The sequence below is a fragment of the Syngnathoides biaculeatus genome, chromosome 2 (assembly GCF_019802595.1).
Source record: "Syngnathoides biaculeatus isolate LvHL_M chromosome 2, ASM1980259v1, whole genome shotgun sequence".
In the NCBI taxonomy this organism is placed as follows: domain Eukaryota; kingdom Metazoa; phylum Chordata; class Actinopteri; order Syngnathiformes; family Syngnathidae; genus Syngnathoides; species Syngnathoides biaculeatus.
Genome location: NC_084641.1, coordinates 25360781 through 25380859, shown reverse-complemented (window position 1 = coordinate 25380859; position 20079 = coordinate 25360781). Strand labels below are relative to the sequence as shown.

Sequence of the window (20079 nt, the reverse complement as noted above, 5' to 3'; positions counted from 1 at the left end):
CACCCCTTCATTTTTTGCATGACATTTATAATCATAAATAAATGGAATTACACTAAGCTCACATCATCAGAATGTGCAGCCAATACTGGCACCCCTACATATTATACCCTTTAACAGTGATGACAGCTTCGTTAGCCAGTCGATATGAATCATGTCATATAGGGATGAAATGGTTTTTGAAAACTGTCAAAATGCTTCAGTTCAACTGTTTTGGTTCAAAACGTGTGAATCTTCCATCTCCTCCCTCTCATTTACCAACAATGGGAGTGTGTACGCTCCAGAGCACAGGAGCAAGTTAGCCAAGATGGCACCGAGGACACATTGGCTGTATCATGACCTCCACGATGCAGCAGCCAATCGGGCATATCGCCAGAAATCTTACGTCAGACAGAGCATCTACCAACCAGGAGAAGGATTCGATGGGAAGAAGCAGACAACTTACTGTGGCACTGCGTCTTTCTCTCCAATATAAGATACTATACGACAGGATGGGATAGCATTTTATTCGCTTATTCCTCAGCTTGGGCGATCCATAGCGAGAGATACCGTCCTCCACCTGGGCTCTACTTCCTCTGCTGACGGACGCGGCATGGAGTTGGAGACTCTGAGAGACCACGACAGGACTAGTATCTCCAAGAAGTACCAAGTGATATCGCGATAATGTTTGTGACTTACTGAGGCGTAAAATTTTTCTTCCTTTCAGCATATACAATTGTATCATGATATAGCAAGCTATCATAAAAAAAGGGTGAAACAAAATCACAGACTAATTCCTACACGGTTTAAAAATAATTGTGTAATTTTGCAGATTTATTAAAATATAAAAACTGAAATATCATGCAGCCATATGTATTCTTACCCTTTGCTCGATTCGAGGAAGCACTTTTTTGAGCTAGTCATGAGTCTTTTGGGGAATGATGCAACAAGTATTTCCACACCGGGATTTGGGGGCCCTCTGGCATTCCTGATTGCAAATCCTCTCCAGTTCTGTTAGGTTGGATAGTGAATGTTGGTGGACAGCCATTTTCAGGTCTCACCAGAGATGCTCAATTGGGTTTCAGTCAGGGCTCTAGCCTGAGAAGGTTTTTGTGCCGCATTCATCTTCCTTTGATTGGAAACAGCTGTCCAGTCCCTCCTGCTGAAAAACACCCAACAGCATGATGCTGGTCACCACCATGCTTCACTGTTGGGATTTTATTGGACAGGTGATGAGTGTGGCTGTTTTTCTCCACACATATGGCTTACAATTAAGGCCAAGAAGTTCTATCTTGGTCTCGTCAGACCAGAGAATCTTATTTCTCACCATCTTGGAGTCGTGCAGACCCTCCCCGAGCAAACTCTATGCAGACATCCATATATCTTGCCTGCCGTGTCTTGGAGAGTCTTCCATCGGGCCATTCTGGTCAAGGGCTGCAGTGATGGTTGGCTTTCTAAAACATTTTTTTCACATCACTTGCCTCCATCTTTGACTCAAAGTTGGTTCATTCCGGCCCTGTTGGGTCCTGAAGGCTATCCAGTTCTTGCCCTCTTGCTTGGATATCTGCCACTGGTACGACTACTGGTGGTTGTTCTGGGAGGTTGCTGCGTAACTCTGGCAACCAGGCAATTTTATTTTGTAACGCCTCCTTTCACCAGATGTTCTCCTGATATTGCACCGTCTCAGTCTTGGGTTGGTCTATTTCAGTATTACTACCTTGCAACTGAGAGTAGACTTTGGCTTGCTTGTTGGGGAACATCATGTTTATTCTCATGACTTGGGGGTTAATTTATCAAGTGTTCATATGTCCAGAAGTGTGTGTAAAGCGTGTGTATACACATATAAATCCAAATGCAAAAAGATTGGCTTTATCAACCTAGACGTCTCTCCGGGGGTTGCGTAAATCCACACCTAACCAATAATATGCCCAAAAAAAAAATACCTTGAGGTAGAACAATGAAACTACAAATGAAATGCATTAAAAGGGTATAGACATTTATCAGGAAGCACCATAAAACAATGAATTCACCCTCGTGAGTAGGAAATGATTTTACTTTATCAATGCACAAACAATCTTATCCGGATCACTCAAAGAAAAATGCTATGTACCTTATCCTTTCAGGGCAGTGTGTTGCAACGCATGCATACATGTTCTTGTTTACTGTCACCTAAAAGAAAAGAATAGAATAATAAATAACATAAATTAATTCATTTTTCACCAAATAGGAAGAATATGTGCCTTCATCATTTGAAGCTAAATCCCCCCCACTCCCACCCCTTTAATCAAATGCTAATACTAGCCAGCCCATCAATAGGATTTTTCAATGAGCGTTAGCATTAAGATGATAATTTATAAAACGATGTGTGTCGGGTTGGGCATCGCGAATTGAGCCCCAATTGGAACCGGGACTAATGCTGTGATTCACCCGGAATCGTTACATTTGGAAAGTTTTGGTTCCCAATGTTGTTGACTGGTCTGCTAGCCCCAAAGAAGAAGTGGCGTAAGCCAATGAAGAAACAAATAAAACCAGCAAAGAATGCACACAACGACATGCTTGTCGCTGGCGGCGGCGAACAAAAGTGAGTTAACTTTGTTAACATTTATGACCAGTCACCTCAGTGCAACACTTGAAATAAGATTATATTGCAGAGTACGACAACACTCAGTCCAGATAAAATCTTAATAATCCTTTGGCCTCTACCTCTCCTTTCAGGCAGGTAGCTAAGGCTATAAGTCTTTGGTTGGGAGCCTCAAGTGCCTCAGTGGTAGACATTTTGCTGTATTTCTTGGACTGTTCTTTCTGCCAGATTAACAGCTTTGCTTTGCTCTGTTATGAGGCTATTGTCTCACTGGGTTCCCCTTATTTTGTTCCCACTAGCCTTCTCTTGGGTGCCCATGCTCCATCCATTTCCCCCCCAATATTCTTTCTTATAACCAAGCATCTTTAGGATAACTTGGAGCACTGCGTATATCAGTCAATAAGTCACGGTTATGTGCTCAGCAGGGATGCTTTGCAATGTTGTGTTGACATAGTCCAGTAGAGATTCTAATGTTACTTCTTTCTTGAGCCTTAATAATTAGGAGGTAGCCGAGTACCTCCAAGATTTCATTATCTTTCAGAACAATTTTTCTTTAACCTGTTCTGTTCAGCAACATGACCATGCAGAATGGTGGATGTGTATGCCTTTTGTGCTGAAACACTTTTGCCGTGCAACAAGGAAATTTGAAATACTCCCTCTGGTTATTATTTTTTAAAATTATTCTGATATTTATTGAAAATGCGAAAAAGGGTTTTTGGGGACAGGCTTCAGAGGTCAAGCCAAGAGAAATGTACCACCACCCACCCTATTTACTTGGGTTACTAGGTCCCAGACTAGCACCATTATTCCTGTACCGTGTCGGTGTGTGATGGCGTGTCGGCTACCGTAATTTCTCATGTATAATGCATGCTGAAGTATAATGCGCACCCCTAAAGTTGACCTTAAAAAAAAAAAAAAAAAAAAAAAAAAAAAATCAGGAAAAACATTCTATCAATGTACAATGTGCACCACCAATTTGCTGCGATCAATATGATCACTATATTAGCATTATCTGTATTTCTATCTTGCTAGGTTTGTACTTGTATTGGTTTAAAAAAAAAAAAAACGTCTGTACAACAATCATTAATAATAATAATAATAATCTTGGTGCATGTACTGATGGAGAGGTAATATATATCTTGGGACAGGCCACAGGACACGCTTGTCCTGGTCTCTGTAATTCTCAGAACAGAATTCCTCAACCAACTAAAATAAGTGCTCAATGATGGCATAACATTTTATTAAATTTAATATTTCAGCTCACGGTGTTTTGCTTCCGTTTTTGCCCGCGTCATCGGCCGGAGTGGTGAAACATTTCTTTTAAATGCGGCTGCACAACTAGCCCTTGTAATCCAGTTTCCTCCCACATCCCCAAAACATACATGGTAGGTAGGGATAGGTTCCAGCACCTTCACGTCCATAATGAGGATAAGCTGCATAAAAAATGGATGGGTGGAAGAAAATGTGTGTGTTCTCAAACCTTTCTCCAGTAGAACTACCCGTCAAAAGTTTTAGAACTGTGAATCAGATGTGTGAACTATCATGACACTGTGTGGTTTAGAGGAAAGTTTACAGAATAATTTGTTTATGCCAAGCCTAATATGAATTTCACAGGAATTGCACTTTGGAACTCTGAACCAGGGAACCCAATACTCTTATTTGCATTGACAAGTAGCGATATGACTGATGAGTTCAGCTTTTCTGCCAAAAATTTGAAAATTTGTTCCCATGTGCACATGCAAGCCTGACTAAATTAGCGAGATAGTGTTGGGGCGGGGATTGTGAATTGACTGTGCCGCACTTTGCGCTGTGTGTGCACACATCAGGTGTAATAAAACATCCTCCAGTCGGTGATTTTGGGACTGAATAACGTGAATTCACTGAGTAAGTGGATTAGAGGGTGGAAGGGTCAGGTCTCCATTTTGCGCTAATTTTAATAGTTAATTAAAGGCTCTAAATTAATAATGTATAAAAAGTGTAATCCAATCTGTTAGTGTGAGTAAAGGTGGCTGTGAAAGTGCTGGAAGTGTTAACAGTTTTTTTTTTTTTTCCCAAACACATTTTTACGAGTTCAGTGATATCAGCCCAAAAGGCATTCACTCTCCTGTGTGCAGTTTTCATTTTCATCATTTTCAAAGAAATATTTTAATGCCGGAGTGCAAACCTTTTCAAATTCATAGTTTGCCAATGCAAAATGTATTACAAGCAGTTACATGGAAAAATGGTGCCACACTAAAGCGTTTGACAGCTTTCTCACCTCAAAGTGACACTCGCATGTCCGTGACACGGTGAGGTTAAATTTATACAAATGTCAACTCAATCATGATCACAGACAAGCATCAGCTATTTATTCTTTAATTCACTGCACAAAGAGTTGATGGATGACATATAGAGTGCTGATACTTCAGTGACATTCTGCATCTCTCCAACAGGTCAGATTTAATTTCCTGGTCCATGCGCCTTGCCCCTCTGCTCGGCCTTTCATAGCCCATGGCTACTCTCTGAGTTCCTGGCATCATCGGCCACAACGGGGGCCCTGAGGGTCTTCCTGTTGTCCTGGGGTTGGGGGTGGCGGGGCATCTGAGGAGGTGGTGGTGGTGGGTCCCTGCGGACAGTTGTCGATGCGCCTAGGAGTGGCTAGTGGACCGCCCAGGTTCCCTTGGCCTGGGATGTGTCCTGTCCACAGGTGTGCTCTCTGGTGGACCCCTGGTCCTGGTTTCGTCCTCAATTGATTGGTTGAGGTCCTTCATCTCCACATTGTGGACACAGCAATTATAAAATATTTCATTTGTCTGTTTTCTTGCACAACGGCCCCTGCCATTCTTTCTCTGGGCGTGGGACTACTCACTTATTGCGACAAAAATCTTGAGGCTGATGCATCACGCCACTTACATTTTCATTCTAACATATACTACTAGCGGCACGGTGGATCAGCTGGCAAAGCGATGGCCTCACAGTTCTGAGTACCCGGGTTCAATCCCGGTCCTCCATGTTCTCCCCGTGTCTGCGTGGGTTTTCCTCCGGGCTCTCCGGTTTCCTCCCACATCCCAAAAACATGCAACATTAATAGGACACTCTAAAATTGCCCCTAGGTGTGAGTGTGACTGTTCGTCTCTAAGTGCCCTGCAATTGGATGGCTCCAGCACTCCTGCGACCCTTGTGAGGATAAGCGGAAAAGAAAATGGATGGATATATACTAATATAATTCACTTAGTCAGTCCCACCACTTTGCAGTTGTATAGCCAAGTTAAAAGATTAAAAAGCAAAGAAGGAAAAGGAAAAAAAGGTCAGATTTAATGCTTAAAGAATATTAGCGTTGGACTCAATTCAATATATATATTTTTTAAATCATCCTCAATATTGATCATCAGAATCTTTCCATCGGTAATCCTACCATATTCGCTCTCCGTATAATCCCCATATTTTATTCTTTCATTTTCTTATTCTCAATACAGAAGTTTGCATTGAAGCCATCAGAATTCTCTTCAGAGCTGTGTCCATTGTTAGATCCGCCTTCTGTGGAAGCCGTATCATAAATATCGACGTCTCTGCAAACAGAACTATAGTCCCTTCGAATATTCCGCATTCTTGAAATAAGATTGAAGGAGAAAATGTCGTATCCATTAAGAATTGGAAGGCCTCGCACATCTTGGAGAACATGAAAGTGTAATGAAAAGACCATCCATAATATCAAGGGACCTAAAAGCACACCGATGAGCAAAGTAAGAGCATCATTGACCCTTGCTTCCAAGCGAGTTTCTGTTAAAGATGGTGGGAAGGCCCGAGCGCGATATCACATTTTAATTAAGGCAACTTGAAAAGGCCTCGACCCAACAAAATTAAATCTCGTTGATGAAAATGCCTCTAGCTTTCCACGCATCTTTGTCCGCTGCAGAAAGCAGCTGGCTGCGTTCCGCCTCAGACGCAAGCTACCTGGGAAAAAAAAAGCTTGTAATTTCATTACCTTTTTGTATGGAGGATTCGTCTTTTCGGGAGGGTTCCTTTTCCCCCCAATGGGCCTTGATATTTCTTGTTCTTTGTGTCTCGTTATTTACAATCATTGCACCAAAGTATGCAAGGCAGTTGAAAGCTATTTCCATCTTCCTTTTCTCTCATATTTTAATCACTAAAAATCCAACATTCCAGTATGGCGACTCCATCACAGTGCGGATTCCTCAAGAAACTCCAACATGATCAATTGAAGAAGGGATGCCACACAATTTTATTTGCTACTTTCCTGCTCCACCTTGAAACTGTTTGCATTATCTCTTGCTTGTCCTGTAATCCTGGTCTACAGCTCTGACCTTCAGCCTGTCAGGAGGGTTGACACAACAGAGCTGACCCTTGACCGTCTCACGGCTTGGTAACGGCGGGATTCTTACTGCCACCCCAGCCAATTAAGGTGTGAGGATGTAGCTATGCACCACAGACTAGAACTTTCCAGGTGGCGAACTGCTGTGCTTTAATCTCTTAATACCTGATCTGAACTTGCAAGGTGACCCAGTGGCACCACAAGGTAGAATGCCCTTAGTGCCCTCCAAATTTCTAAGAAGGGGTGACTATGATCTGCAGTATAGGATCTTGAAACGAAAACAAAATATGTCCAGCGACGTAAAGAGGGACCTTTTGAAATCTGTTGTCTGGTGTTTTGACGCAAGCTTCTCTGTCAGGGAATGAATTGGACTCTTGGAGTTTTTGGACCTGGTTTAGGCTTTTATCACAGATCAGAGACTGTTGATGGCAAAGTCGTGCAATGTATCCCACGGAATGCGATTTCTCTCTTAAATCATTCTGTTTTCATGCCTCCTCTTGAAATATAACTGCGGCAGATGTGTCAGTGTGAGAGCGTCTCACTCCAGCGGTTCATTCTAAATGAAAATGGATGACTTGTAAAGAGAGCTAGCAACTTTGCAGACACACCATATGCCTTCATCTCTTCCATTGAGGTAATTTATTGACTCTGGAGCTGCTCCAAAGGAAGGTTTGCTTGTCTTTTGAGATAGCAGTTGAAGGAAAGCTTTGAAAACACATTACGTCTTCCAATGGGAGTTGAATATTCTTTGTATTTAGTAAGCTACTTTTTTAAACGTTATATCATTGTACAACATTCCCATGGATAACGGGAATGTATGGAACGTAACCCCTGTGAATAACGGAATTCCGCGAATTACGGATGAAGTATCTACCGAAATTCCCGGACTACAAGACGTGATTTTTATCACACGCTTTCAATCCTGCGGCTAATAAAATGATTTGGCTAATTTATGCATTTGTTCTAACGGCCGCCAGAGGCGCTTGAGCAGAAAAGATAAGAATCAGACAGGTGGAATATACGTGTTGAGGAAGACGAAAGTTTATTGTAACTTCGTGTTTTGTGCATGAATAAAATTAGCATGAACATCATGGAAAATGCAAGAAATGCATATGACGCAGCTTTCAAGTAAAAAGCAATCGAGCTGGCCAATAAAGAAGGAAACAGAGCTGCTCCACGTACAGTCAACTTGACATAAATGAATCGATGGTGAGACACTGGAAACGGCAGCGGGAAGAACTGGAGCAATGTAAAAAGAAGAAAAAATTTTTTAGAGGGAATAAAAGCAGGTAGCCTTAACCGTGTTGCTGCCGCGTCGCAGGCACAGTTTGGAAAGAAAAGCTAAAGAATATTATTAACCCTTTGAAAACTCTTTCTGTGTGCCGTCTTTGTAAATATCTCATGTTTCAATGTGGGCACAGGCGGCTTATAGACAGGTGTGACGTATCTATGCACAAAATGTTTTTTTCTTTAAAAATGTACTGGGTGAGGCTTATAATCAGGTGTGGCTTATAGTCCAGAAATCACGGTAAGTATGTTATTATATTTTTGCAATCACAACATGCACTTGAAAGTTAAAAAAATTCCCCAAAATGGACAGCCAGGTAGGCTGTTTTTGAAGGAAATTGCCACACTGTTCTGTCTGGGTAATTCTCTCCATTCTGAAACTTGCATAATAAAGTGCACTCTGTAACATATGTTCAGTCTAAAATGCCAACAGAGCTGTTTTGGAAGCTAAAATTCATATCTATTTGGTTTGCATTCAACTTGAGAAATCTTGCTGTAGTTGGAAACTGGCAAAACCTGAATTTGTTAAGATCTTAACTGTAAGAGACACTGACACGTGCACATTTAGCAGTGCCTGGTTTGACATAGATTTTATTGCAATTTGGGGAATTAAAATGAATGAGTAGGATAAATGGTAGTAAATAACCATGATGCAGACACCTGCGCCACAAAGGATTATCCCCCTTTGCTTCCATGTGATGCGTTTACAGCTGTGGGGTAAGAAAGGTACCCCTTTGAGGTTTCATGGTTTAGTTTTGAGCATGACAAAGAAGATAGACGCGGGTATACTTTTGCCTAACAAACAAAGAAAGGGGAAAGAAAAGGGAAATGCTTCTCTTCTTTATAATTGAAAATACAGTACATGAGCAGCTTCAGTAATGTGTGACAAGTGTGACTTTCATCTCTCTTCCTCAGGGGCCACATTTCTGTATCTGTCCGCTTGAGTTAATGGCAAGACATAAAGCAACAAAACAATGAAGAAGACGATTCCTTCACTGAAGTAGAATAAGACAGAGTCTTACAACAATGAGTCTCACGACTGCACCATGAATGCTTTCAATGACTGATTGCAAGCTGCTGGCCCGACAGACTTCCAAGGTCTCGGACAGAAGCTTGGATTAGGGTTTAGGCACCGAGTATCGAGAATCGACAAGAACCAGCATCATAGTTTTGATGGTCCTGCAATGATTTCTATTTTAAAATCTCTGTTCCTAGCTTTGATGCCTACAGTCTACCGACACCGGAGAAAGAAACAATGAAATCAACTAGGAAGGAAAAAAAAACAAATATGAATGCGTATGTAACGCAGTTAAAAATTACTATCGTTAAAAGTTAAAATAGAGTAGCAATTAGGTTATAGGTTTTTCTTTATACAAGGTGGTGGAATATTTGTTAAAGTGTGGGCTGAATTTATTTTCTGTTGAAGCGATTTGTATTTAAATGTGTTTTATTAATTTGTGAAAAGAAATACTTTTGTTCATCATTTTATTGTTGTAACCAGTGTTTGAGAAGGACAGGAAGTGGCGTGTTGAGGAGACACAAAAAAAGGGAGAGAGAAACAGCTGGACGGAGTGCGAGGTACAAGTGGTTGTTTGAAGAGAAAGAAAAGTTAAATGCGGACATTTATCAACATTGTTCAACGTGTTTGACAAGGACTGTTGACACTTCAATGGTGATAGTGTGTCATTTGAGTAGACTACTCAAATCCCGCTGTAACGTGGTTGAGTTAGCTGCTAATACAGAGGATAAATCGATGCATGGAACTTTGCTAGGACGCTAGCAACAAGCTTACACCAGGTAGCGAGGCCTGTGTTGGACCACGTGGAAGAAGACGAGGACGCTAGCGACGAGCAAACTCAAGCAAGGCCTGCATTGGAGTACAAGAACAAAGCTTCACAACGAATCGGACAGTCAGGACTAGGATGAGGCCGGACCATTGGACACAACCTTCAACGTTTGTCACTTCTGCTGCTTGAAACAAAGACATTGAGGTTTGAATTTCTGTTTTTCCGGCTATGTTCATATTTGTATGGGCCCTTGAATTAACTTTGTTCATGTTTGTATTGTGTACCTATTATGTTGACTTTATTTATTATTATTTGTTTACATATCAGATTTTCCATCCTTTATTTTGTTATTAAATGTTCACACTTTTTTGTTACATAACCAGGTTTAGTATGTGACTATCAGTTAAAAAAGTGGGGAATTTATTTGGTAGCTTAGTTATTTAAATTAAAATAACCTCAACTCATAAGGGGAAATATTATTTCAGAGATCTGTAGAGCGGGAATAAGTGCACAAGTACAGAGTAAAGATGTAATAGACTTCTTCTTCTTCTTTTCCTTTCGGCTTGTCCCGTTAGGGGTCGCCACAGCGTGTCATCTTTTGCCATCTTAGCCTATCTCCTGCATCTTCCTCTCTAACCCCAACTGCCCTCATGTCTTCCCTCACCACATCCATAAACCTTCTCTTTGGTCTTCCTCTCGCTCTTTTGCCTGGGAGCTCCATCCTCAGCATCCTTCTACCAATGTACTCACTCTCTCGCCTCTGAACATGTCCAAACCATCGAAGTCTGCTCCCTCGAATCTTGTCTCCAAAACATCCAAATTTGGCTGTCCCGCTAATGAGCTCATTTCTAATCCTATCCAATCTGGTCACTCCGAGCGAGAACCTCAAGATCTTCATTTCTGCCACCTCCATTTCTGCTTCCTGTTGTTTCTTCAGTGCCACCGTATCTAATCCCTACATCATGGCCGGCCTCACCACTGTTTTGTAAACTTTGCCCTTCATCCTCGCAGAGACTCTTGTCACATAACACACCAGACACCTTTTGCCAGCTGTTCCAACCTGCTTGGACCCGTTTCTTCACTTCCTTACCACACTCACCATTGCTCTGTATTGTTGACCCCAAGTATTTGAAGTCGTCCACCCTCGCTATCTCTTCTCCCTGTAGCCTCACTCTTCCCCCTCCACTTTTCTCATTCACGCACATATATTCTTTTTTACTTCGGCTAATCTTCATTCCTCTCCTTTCCAGTACATGTCTCCATCTTTCTAATTGTTCCTCTGCATGCTCCTTGCTTTCACTGCATATCACAATATCATCTGCGAACATCATGGTCCAAGGGGATTCCAGTCTAACCTCATCTGTCACCCTATCCATTACCACTGCAAACAGGAAGGGGCTCAGAGCTGATCCCTGATGCAGTCCCACCTCCACCTTAAATTCCTCTGTCACACCTAAGGCACACCTCACCATTGTTCTGCTGCCATCATACATGTCTTGGACTATTTCAACATACTTCTCTGCCACACCAGACTTATGCATGCAGTACCACAGTTCCTCTCTTGGTACTCTGTCGTAGGCTTTCTCTAGATCCACAAAGACACAATGTAGCTCATTCTGACCTTCTCTGTACTTTTCCAATAGGATCCTCAAGGCAAATAATGCATCTGTGGTACTCTTTGTAGGTATGAAACCATACTGTTGCTCGCAGATACTTACTTCTGTCCTGAGTCTAGCCTCCACTACTCTTTCCCATAATTTCATTGTGTGGCTCATCAACTTTATTCCTCTATAGTTCCCACAGCTCTGAACATCCCCTTTGTTCTTAAAAATGGGAACCAGAACACTTTTCCTCCATTCTTCAGGCATCTTTTCGCCCGCTAGTATTCTGTTGAATAAGTTGGTCAAAAACTCCACAGCCATCTCTCCAAATTGCTTCCATACCTCTACCGGTATGTCATCAGGACCAACTACCTTTCCATTTTTCATCCTTTGTAGTGCCTTTCTGACTTCCCCCTTAGTAATCATTTCCACTTCCTGGTCCTTCACTCTTGCCTCTTCAACTCTTCCTTCTCTCTCATTTTCTTCATTCATCAACTTCTCAAAGTATTCTTTCCATCTATTTAGCACACTACTGGCACCAGTCAACACATTTCCATCTCTATCCTTAATCACCCTGACCTGCTGCACATCCTTCCCATCTCTATCCCTCTGTCTGGCCAACCTGTAGAGATCCTTTTCTCCTTCTTCCGTGTCCAACCTGGTGTACATGTCTTCATATGCCTCTTGTTTAGCCTTTGCCACCTCTACCTTTACCCTATGTCGCATCTCGATGTACTCCTTTCGCCTCTCCTCAGTCCTCTCAGTATCTCACTTCTTCTTCGCTAATCTCTTTCCTTGTATGACTCCTTGTATTTTGGGGTTCCACCACCAAGTCTCCTTCTCCCCTTTCCTACCAGATGACACACCAAGTACTCTCCTGCCTGTCTCTCTGATTACCTTGGCTGTCGTTGTCCAGTCTTCCGGGAGCTTCTGCTGTCCATTGAGAGCCTGTCTTACCTCTTTCCGAAAGGCCGCACAACATTCTTCCTTTCTCAACTTCCACCACATGGTTCTCTGCTCTACCTTTGTCTTCTTAATCTTCCTACCCACCACCAGAATCATCCTACACACTACCATCCTATGCTGTCGAGCTACACTCTCCCCTACCACTACTTTACAGGCAGTAACCTCCTTCAGATTACATCGTCTGCACAAAATATAATCTACCTGCGTGGTTCTACCTCCGCTCTTGTAGGTTACTATATGTTCCTCCCGCTTCTGGAAATAAGTGTTCACTACAGCCCTCTCCATCCTTTTTGCAAAGTCCACCACCATCTGTCCCTCAAAGTTACCCATCACTTCTTCATCGCCCCTGTTTCCTTTACCAATATGTCCATTACAATCTGCACCAATCACAACTCTCTCGCTGTCTGGGATGCTCAGAACTACTTCATTTAGTTCCTTCCAGAATTTCTCTTTCAACTCTAGGTCACATCCTACCTGTGGGGCATAGCCGCTAACCACATTATACATAACACCCTCAATTTCAAATTTTAGTCTCATCACTCGAGCTGATACTCTTTTCATCTCCAAGACATTTTTAGCCAGCTCTTCCTTTAAAATAACCCCTACTCCATTTCTCTTCCCATCTACTCTGTGGTAGAATAATTTAAACCCTGCTCCCAAACTTCTAGCCTTACTACCTTTCCACCTGCTCTCTTGGATGCACAAAATATCAACCTTTCTCCTAATCATCATGTCAACCAACTCCTGAGCTTTTGCTGTCATAGTCCCAACATTCAAAGTCCCTACATTCAGTTGTAGGCTCTGTGCATTCCTCTTTTTCTTCTGACGATGGATCCGGTTTCCTCCTCTTCTTTGTCTTCGACCCACACTAGCTGAATTTCCACCGACGCCCTGCAGGTTAGCAGTGCCGGGGCCGGGCGTTGTTAACCCGGGCCACGGCCGATCCGGTATGGGATTCTTTAGATGAACGCTCATATTTGTTTGGCACAGTTTTTACGCCGGATGCCCTTCCTGACGCAACCCTCTGCATTTATCCGGGCTTGGGACCGGCGTACAGATTGCACTGGTTTGTACCCCCATAGGGCTGCATTAAAGATATAATAGACGTTTGAAGTAATTACCATTAAGTTAATTAAGGAAAGAACCCAGGTTAGCCACCTCTTGTCAGAGTATTATATACTTGAGAGGTGCTAGACGCACATAGAGGTGCTTGCTTCTAATTGTGTTGGAAGCGAACAAAATTTGCTCAAAGAAATGACAAATCACCTCATTTTAAACACTTGGAATAAGATTACTGAATACTGTGCAAAGCAGGTCTTATGATGAGTAGAAGTAAAAAGATGCCACATCTGACGTGTTCCGTCCCGCTCCGAACCTCAATATAAAAAAAAGCGAAGTCAAGTGAGCTCACACAGATTGCCTGAAATGGAGGAAAGTGTTAGCGTGTCAGTGAAAGCTCAAGTCGGTACCATGTACATGCAAATTCATGGGTTTGATACTAGTACTGGTTACAAAGAACCCTGTGAACATTCCATAGTGAAGCTCATAAAAAGTAAACAGAGTGAAAATTCAGGGACAACTTGAGATGATTTGAATGCACAAATAACTGTTTATCTTCTTCTTTTAAACCAGGGGTGTCCAAACCTTTTCTTTGAAGGGCCACAAACTCAAAAATCAAAGGAGACAAATACCATTTTTATCCTTACTCATGTAGTGGGCGTGCTGGAACCTATCCAGACAGACTCTACGCCTGAGGCGGGATACATGCTGAGCTGGTTGGCAGCAAATCACAGTTTATTTAACATAATAAACCAATGCATCAATGTAGGTAAACCTTTATAAAGCTATAATATATTTTTTTATATACACAAGATAGTTTAAATAAACAGCACTGTAATAATCAAAACCAGATATTTTTCTGGATTTGGTGAGTTTGAATGGCTGAAATTGACAGAGGAGAACAAACTTCTCCTTCCTTGCCATTTACTGTCAAAACCAAGTACTGTTGAGCAATGCAGGCAATTGAAATGGGCTGTGTCAAACTTTAGTTGATGCAGCGAGCGGCTAAGAAAATAGTCATACGTTGCACACTCATTCAGTCTTCTTTAAAGCCCGGGTGCCATCCCTATAAACATTTAAAATAGATATTGTAATGAAAAATACATATAACATTCACTTCAATGTCTATACGAAAAAATAAATGTGAGCGGAGAGCGCATCATCCACGCGCAAAGTTGCAGAAGTGTCATTCTACGATATCCAAGTGGTCGCCATATTAGCTGTGTCCTCGGTCTGTGACGTCACCCGGACATTCGCAAATGAAAACACGCGGTGCATCCTAACTATGGGAGACAAACGCGCCCCGTCTGACACGGAAGCTATTTTCGAAAAGGAGAACACCACACAACCGAGTGAAGTTACCGGGGCAATATTACACTATATTTTTGAGGCCTCGGGGCAATATTTCACAATTGTTTCGAGCCACATTCAGATCATATGCGATCACGGCCAAACCTCATTCCCGTCGCGCAGCCTTCGCAGAAGCAGTGACCACCGAACGCAGCTCCTCAGCTGGTTTGGCTGGCATATAAGGAGGAGGTGGAGCCGAGCCATGCTGATTAAGGGGTATGTTCAAAGCCGCCACAGTACTTGTTGAACACCGTCGCATTACTGCCCACCTGTTATTTGGAACCCACGAAGCTCTCGTCCTCTGCACCCGTGCAATCCATTTTTCACCACGAACCGGGTCTCTTGCAAACTTAAGAAGGCTAAATCCATTCTCCCGAGTTTTCAAGCAATGTCCAGCAATGCAACGAGCCAGCATTTTGGCTAACACGAAGGAACAACGAGCTACCTTCCCAGAGGTAAAACTAATGGAAACAAACGAGTCCACTAGGGGGTGCCTCTGTCCTGTACATCACTTACTGCTTCTTCTCAAAAACAAATCCCTGGAGAGGATTTTCATGGCGGGAGTTACAAAAAGCTGTATACGTCAAAATCCTGTGACAGATGGGACCATATTGGCTGTGTGTTTTTCATTAATAATATACCAAAAATCCTCCATTTCATGACACTTGACCTTTAAACCAGCCCCCTAAGAGAATCGGAATCATTTGGAACCGGAATGGAAACGATGAACTGGAAAAGGAACCGGAATTCTTCAAATTGACCATTTGTGCAAATGCAACGCCCTTGGTATTTTGGTCCAGAGGATCAAGGGAACACAAGTGATCCAAGGCCAAACTTGTTTGCCCAGAATGGGCAGCATGAATAAGAATGTCATGCTAACTCCTATTTCCTCAGGCAGTCTGTGGTAGACCATAAAAACCTCAAAGTCAATTAGTAGTAAATGTCATCTCTGGGAAGAGGAATGACAAAATTCAATGCATGATTTGCCTTCACGTCGGCAAGTCTAATATTTGATGATTTCATTAAAATATATTTCTAAAATATAATTCACACTTACTGTAATGACACTTAGCAGATCAAACAATGACAATATGGCCCTATAAAAGTTTAATCAACACCTCTGCTGGCAGGAACTTCGTGACATTCTGGGAAATATTACACTTGAGGGAAATGTCAATACCACTGTCACAGCTTTTTTTTTTTTGCTCCATCACCCCCTTGTAGGTTGCTGAATGCAATTTACTTTTAAGTCATAAATCCAAGGATATGAAAGCAAGAGCAAACTTGGCCTCTGTTTTATTTCTAAAATTAAACATAGCACAATATAACAAATATAACTGTCCTAGAACACTAAAGGTTATTAAATGAGATAACGTTCAGGATATTTCAGGTATTTCTGAAGCCAGGCAAAGTGTTTATATTAGAAAAGAAACTCGAGACATTACTCTGACCACTTCTCTTCTGTTGCAAACAATTATCTCTGCAGGATGTCATGGTTCTGCTTGTATGAAAGAGAAACAGGATGGTTTCTTGCACGGGGACAAAGCACGCAGCGTGCTTCTCAATGGAAGCCTGTAGAGTCTCCCAGCATGCACCTCAACAGCCGTGTCTCGCTCACAGCTTGGTGGCCAGATGCCACCTTCGGGGAGAAAAAAAATTGAGCAGCACTACTCTTCTCGACTGATTTGTGTGCTTTCCTCTTTGCAGGTTACAGAGAAACATTTAAATTACGGGATATAAAATATACAGAGGACTGAACAAGTTACCCAACACAACCTATCTCAACATCTTCTTTGTCATATGCTTTTATGACAGTCATCATTTGCCTTTATCCATTTGTACTGAAATATCTAGCCCGTCCAGACTGGAATCCCCTTGGATCATGATGTTCATAGATAATATTGTGATCTGCAGTGAAAGCAGGGAGCAGGCGGAGGAACAATTGGAAAAATGGAGACCCGCATTGGAAGGGAGAAGAATGAAGATTAGCCGAAGTAAAACAGAAGATATGTTCTTGAATGAGAGGGGCGGAGGGGAAAGAGTGAAACTCCAGAGATAAGAGATAGCGAGGGTGGACGACTTCAAATACTTGGGGTCAACAATACAGAGAAATGGAGAGTGTGGTAAGAAAGTGAAGAAACGGATACTCGTGGGGTGGAACAGTTGGCGGAAGGTGTCTGGTGTTCTATGTGACAGAAGAGTCTCTGCCAGGATGAAGGGCAAAGTTTATAAAACAGTGGTGAGGCCGGCCATGATGTACGGAATGGAGACGGTGGCACTGAAGAAGCAGAACTGGAGGTAGCAGAAACGAAGATGTTGAGGTTCTCGCTTGCAGTGAACAGGTTGGATGAGATGAGAAATGAGCTCATTAGAAGAACAGCCAAAGTTGGATGTTTTGGAGACAAGATTCGAGAGAGCAGACTTCGATGGTTTGGCCATGTCCAGAGGCGAGAGAGTGAGTATATCGGTAGGAGGGTGCTGAGGATGGAGCTGCCAGGCAAAAGAGCGAGAGGAAGACCAAAGTAGAGGTTGATGGATGGGGTGAGGGAGGACATGAGGACAGTGGCTGTGTGGGGAAAAAGATGACACGCTGTGGCGACCCTTAATTGGACAAGCCGAAAGGAAAAGAAGAAGAAGTCCATCAATTTTTCACACTGCTAATTCTCACTCGGGTCACAGGTGTGACAGCGCCTATCCCAGCTGACTCTGGGCGAGGCGGTGTAAACCCAGAACTGGTCTACACCCAATCTTAGCGTACATATAAACAACCATTCACACTCACATTCAAACTAATTGACAGTTTAGAGTTTTTCATATAAGGACCATGCATGTTTTGGGGATGTGGGCGGAAACCGGAGTACCTGAAGAAAACCCATGCAGGCACTGAGAGAATATGCATATTCCACACAGGCGAGGCCTCAGAACTACGAGGCAGATGTCCTAAGCAGTCTGTCACTCTGGCGCATTCTCCTAAAACAAGACAGAACGAATTGTGTGTTGTGTACATTAGCAAGTCTCTTCTTCCTTTCTTGTTGATTCATGACATTTTGCTGTGCACTCACAGCTAATGAAAGTGGCCCTCTGCGGTATCTCGAACCCACAGAAGTGACTGGTAGCGCAACTCTTCCTAGATGGCACGGCCATACATCAGAATAAGAGTCAGCCGTAATGGCCAAGTATGTTAAAAAACACAAATAATTTGTCTCTTGTGGTTGGAGCCTCCTTAGTAACTGCAGCAAAAACAAACAAAAAAAATCCACTATTGCAAAGTTCGAGGCGGCGCAAACATGTGCGGGGTGGGTGTTTGGTGGGCACAGTACCTCTGGGAGCACTTTTAATACTTTTAGCCACTTCTAATTATTTTGAGGACAGCTTTTACCATCGTCCAGGGCGTGGTTCGTGGGGGGTTGAATGATTCAGTTTTTCGATTCTGAAAAAGGGTATTGTGGTCGAGCAAAGGCGGGCATCTCACAGAGGGTCACATGGGGTAAAGAATGATTCTGCTGCCCTGGTTCTGCCGCCTCTGAATAAAATCCCATCTATTGTACACTGAGTTCAGAGGGCATGTTCAGGTCTGGACTGTGCGGGCAGCACCCAGACACCCTCAGCTGCACATTCAGTTAATATTTAGACTTATCCCCATTTTCTTCAAATGAAAATTCAATATATAATGAGAAAAGCAGTGGAGATGGTGCAGTTTGATGTGGTGCCCCCCGAACCCTGCAGATTTATCTGCTGTGTCCTGGTTGTCTGGAAGTTGCAAATTCATTGACAGATGTTAGAAGAAAAAACGATCTAGAGGAGCATGGGAAAGAGGAGGATTGAGGAATATCCATCCATCCATTTTCATAGCCGCTTATCCTCACAAGGGTCGCGGGGAATGCCGGAGCCTATCCCAGCTGTCAACGCGCAGGAGGCGGGGTGCACCCTGAACTGGTTGCCAGCGAATCGCAGGGCACATGGAGACAAACAGCCGCACTCACTGCCCGGAGAAAAGCCACGCTGGTGTTACACCTTAAGGACTGGAGTCACCCACTTCTTTGTGCTGCATATTAAAGTTATTTTACTGCTGTAAGCAGCACAGAATACACGTTTAGCTCACGGCACATCAATAGCATCCGCCAACAGTTCTCACAGGCGATACGTTTCAATGTACTGCAGCTTCTTCTGCGAATTCTAAATCACACAGCATGTAATTTAATAAATGTATTGGACAAAACTCTTTGAAACAAAAGTTCAAATAAATGAGTTCTATTGTAATTCCGGTGTTCAAGAACATAGAAAAATCCAATATGACACGGTGAACAATGACAATAATACAGCTGGAATAAACATAAAACTCATTCACTCTTGCCGAGCTTTCGCTCTTATTGTGAAGCAACAGGAAGTTACACACTCTCTTCCCGTCTTCTAGTTCTTTTTAACGTGGGCTTTATCATGTTCAATTAACGTGTCAAAACTTAGAAATACTATACAAGTTCGACAGCAACGCATCTCAAACGAAGCAACGCTCCCCCCATTCCCGTGTATCTTACCTGTAAACAGCACATTAATAGCATCCGCGAACACTTCTCACACGCGATACATTTTAATGTACTGCAGCTTCTTCTGCGAATGAGCTGGGCGGCATCGGCCGCCGGCTGCAACACAGCGCCCTCCGCTGGCGACTTACTGTTACTATAAGAACAAACGCACTTAAACGAAGCAAATGTTATACAGGTCCAATCACACAAGAGTTGAATTTGAGGGGGAAAATATTTTAAAAAAGTGTTGTGTGTGTTGTGTAGTGAGTAGGCTAAAAATAATAAATTTTCCAACTGTACATGTTATTAATGTCCAAACACCATGTGCGACACAGGCACGGGGAGAGCATGCAAACTCCACACACACGGGGGCCAGGATGGAACCCGGGACCGTGCAGCCCCATGTTGACCACATCACCCACCGATCTGTTTACTTGGTAAAATAAACTGCACAGGATCGAGCAGGGATCCTGTGACACTCTTCAATGTAGATTGGATTCAAAGGACTTCGTGGTGACAGGGCTTTAGTCGTTCAAGTCTAAAATTGCAGTTTTCTTCAGGATCGATATTACTGTAGCGAGTTTGAAGCAAGATGGGACTTGACACAGTTCCAGAGATCTGTTTGCCACCTTCTTTT

At 42.8% G+C, this 20079-nt stretch overlaps 1 long non-coding RNA gene across 1 annotated transcript; it reads right to left on the bottom strand.

Moving 5' to 3' along the window:
- Nucleotides 1–1309: 1309 nt before the first annotated feature.
- On the bottom strand, nt 1310–19560 carry LOC133495971 (uncharacterized). Its single transcript, XR_009793695.1, has 3 exons — nt 19455–19560; nt 2087–2145; nt 1310–1888 (listed from the first exon to the last, which is right to left on the bottom strand). It is a non-coding gene; the product is annotated as an uncharacterized LOC133495971 (long non-coding RNA).
- Nucleotides 19561–20079: the final 519 nt, after the last annotated feature.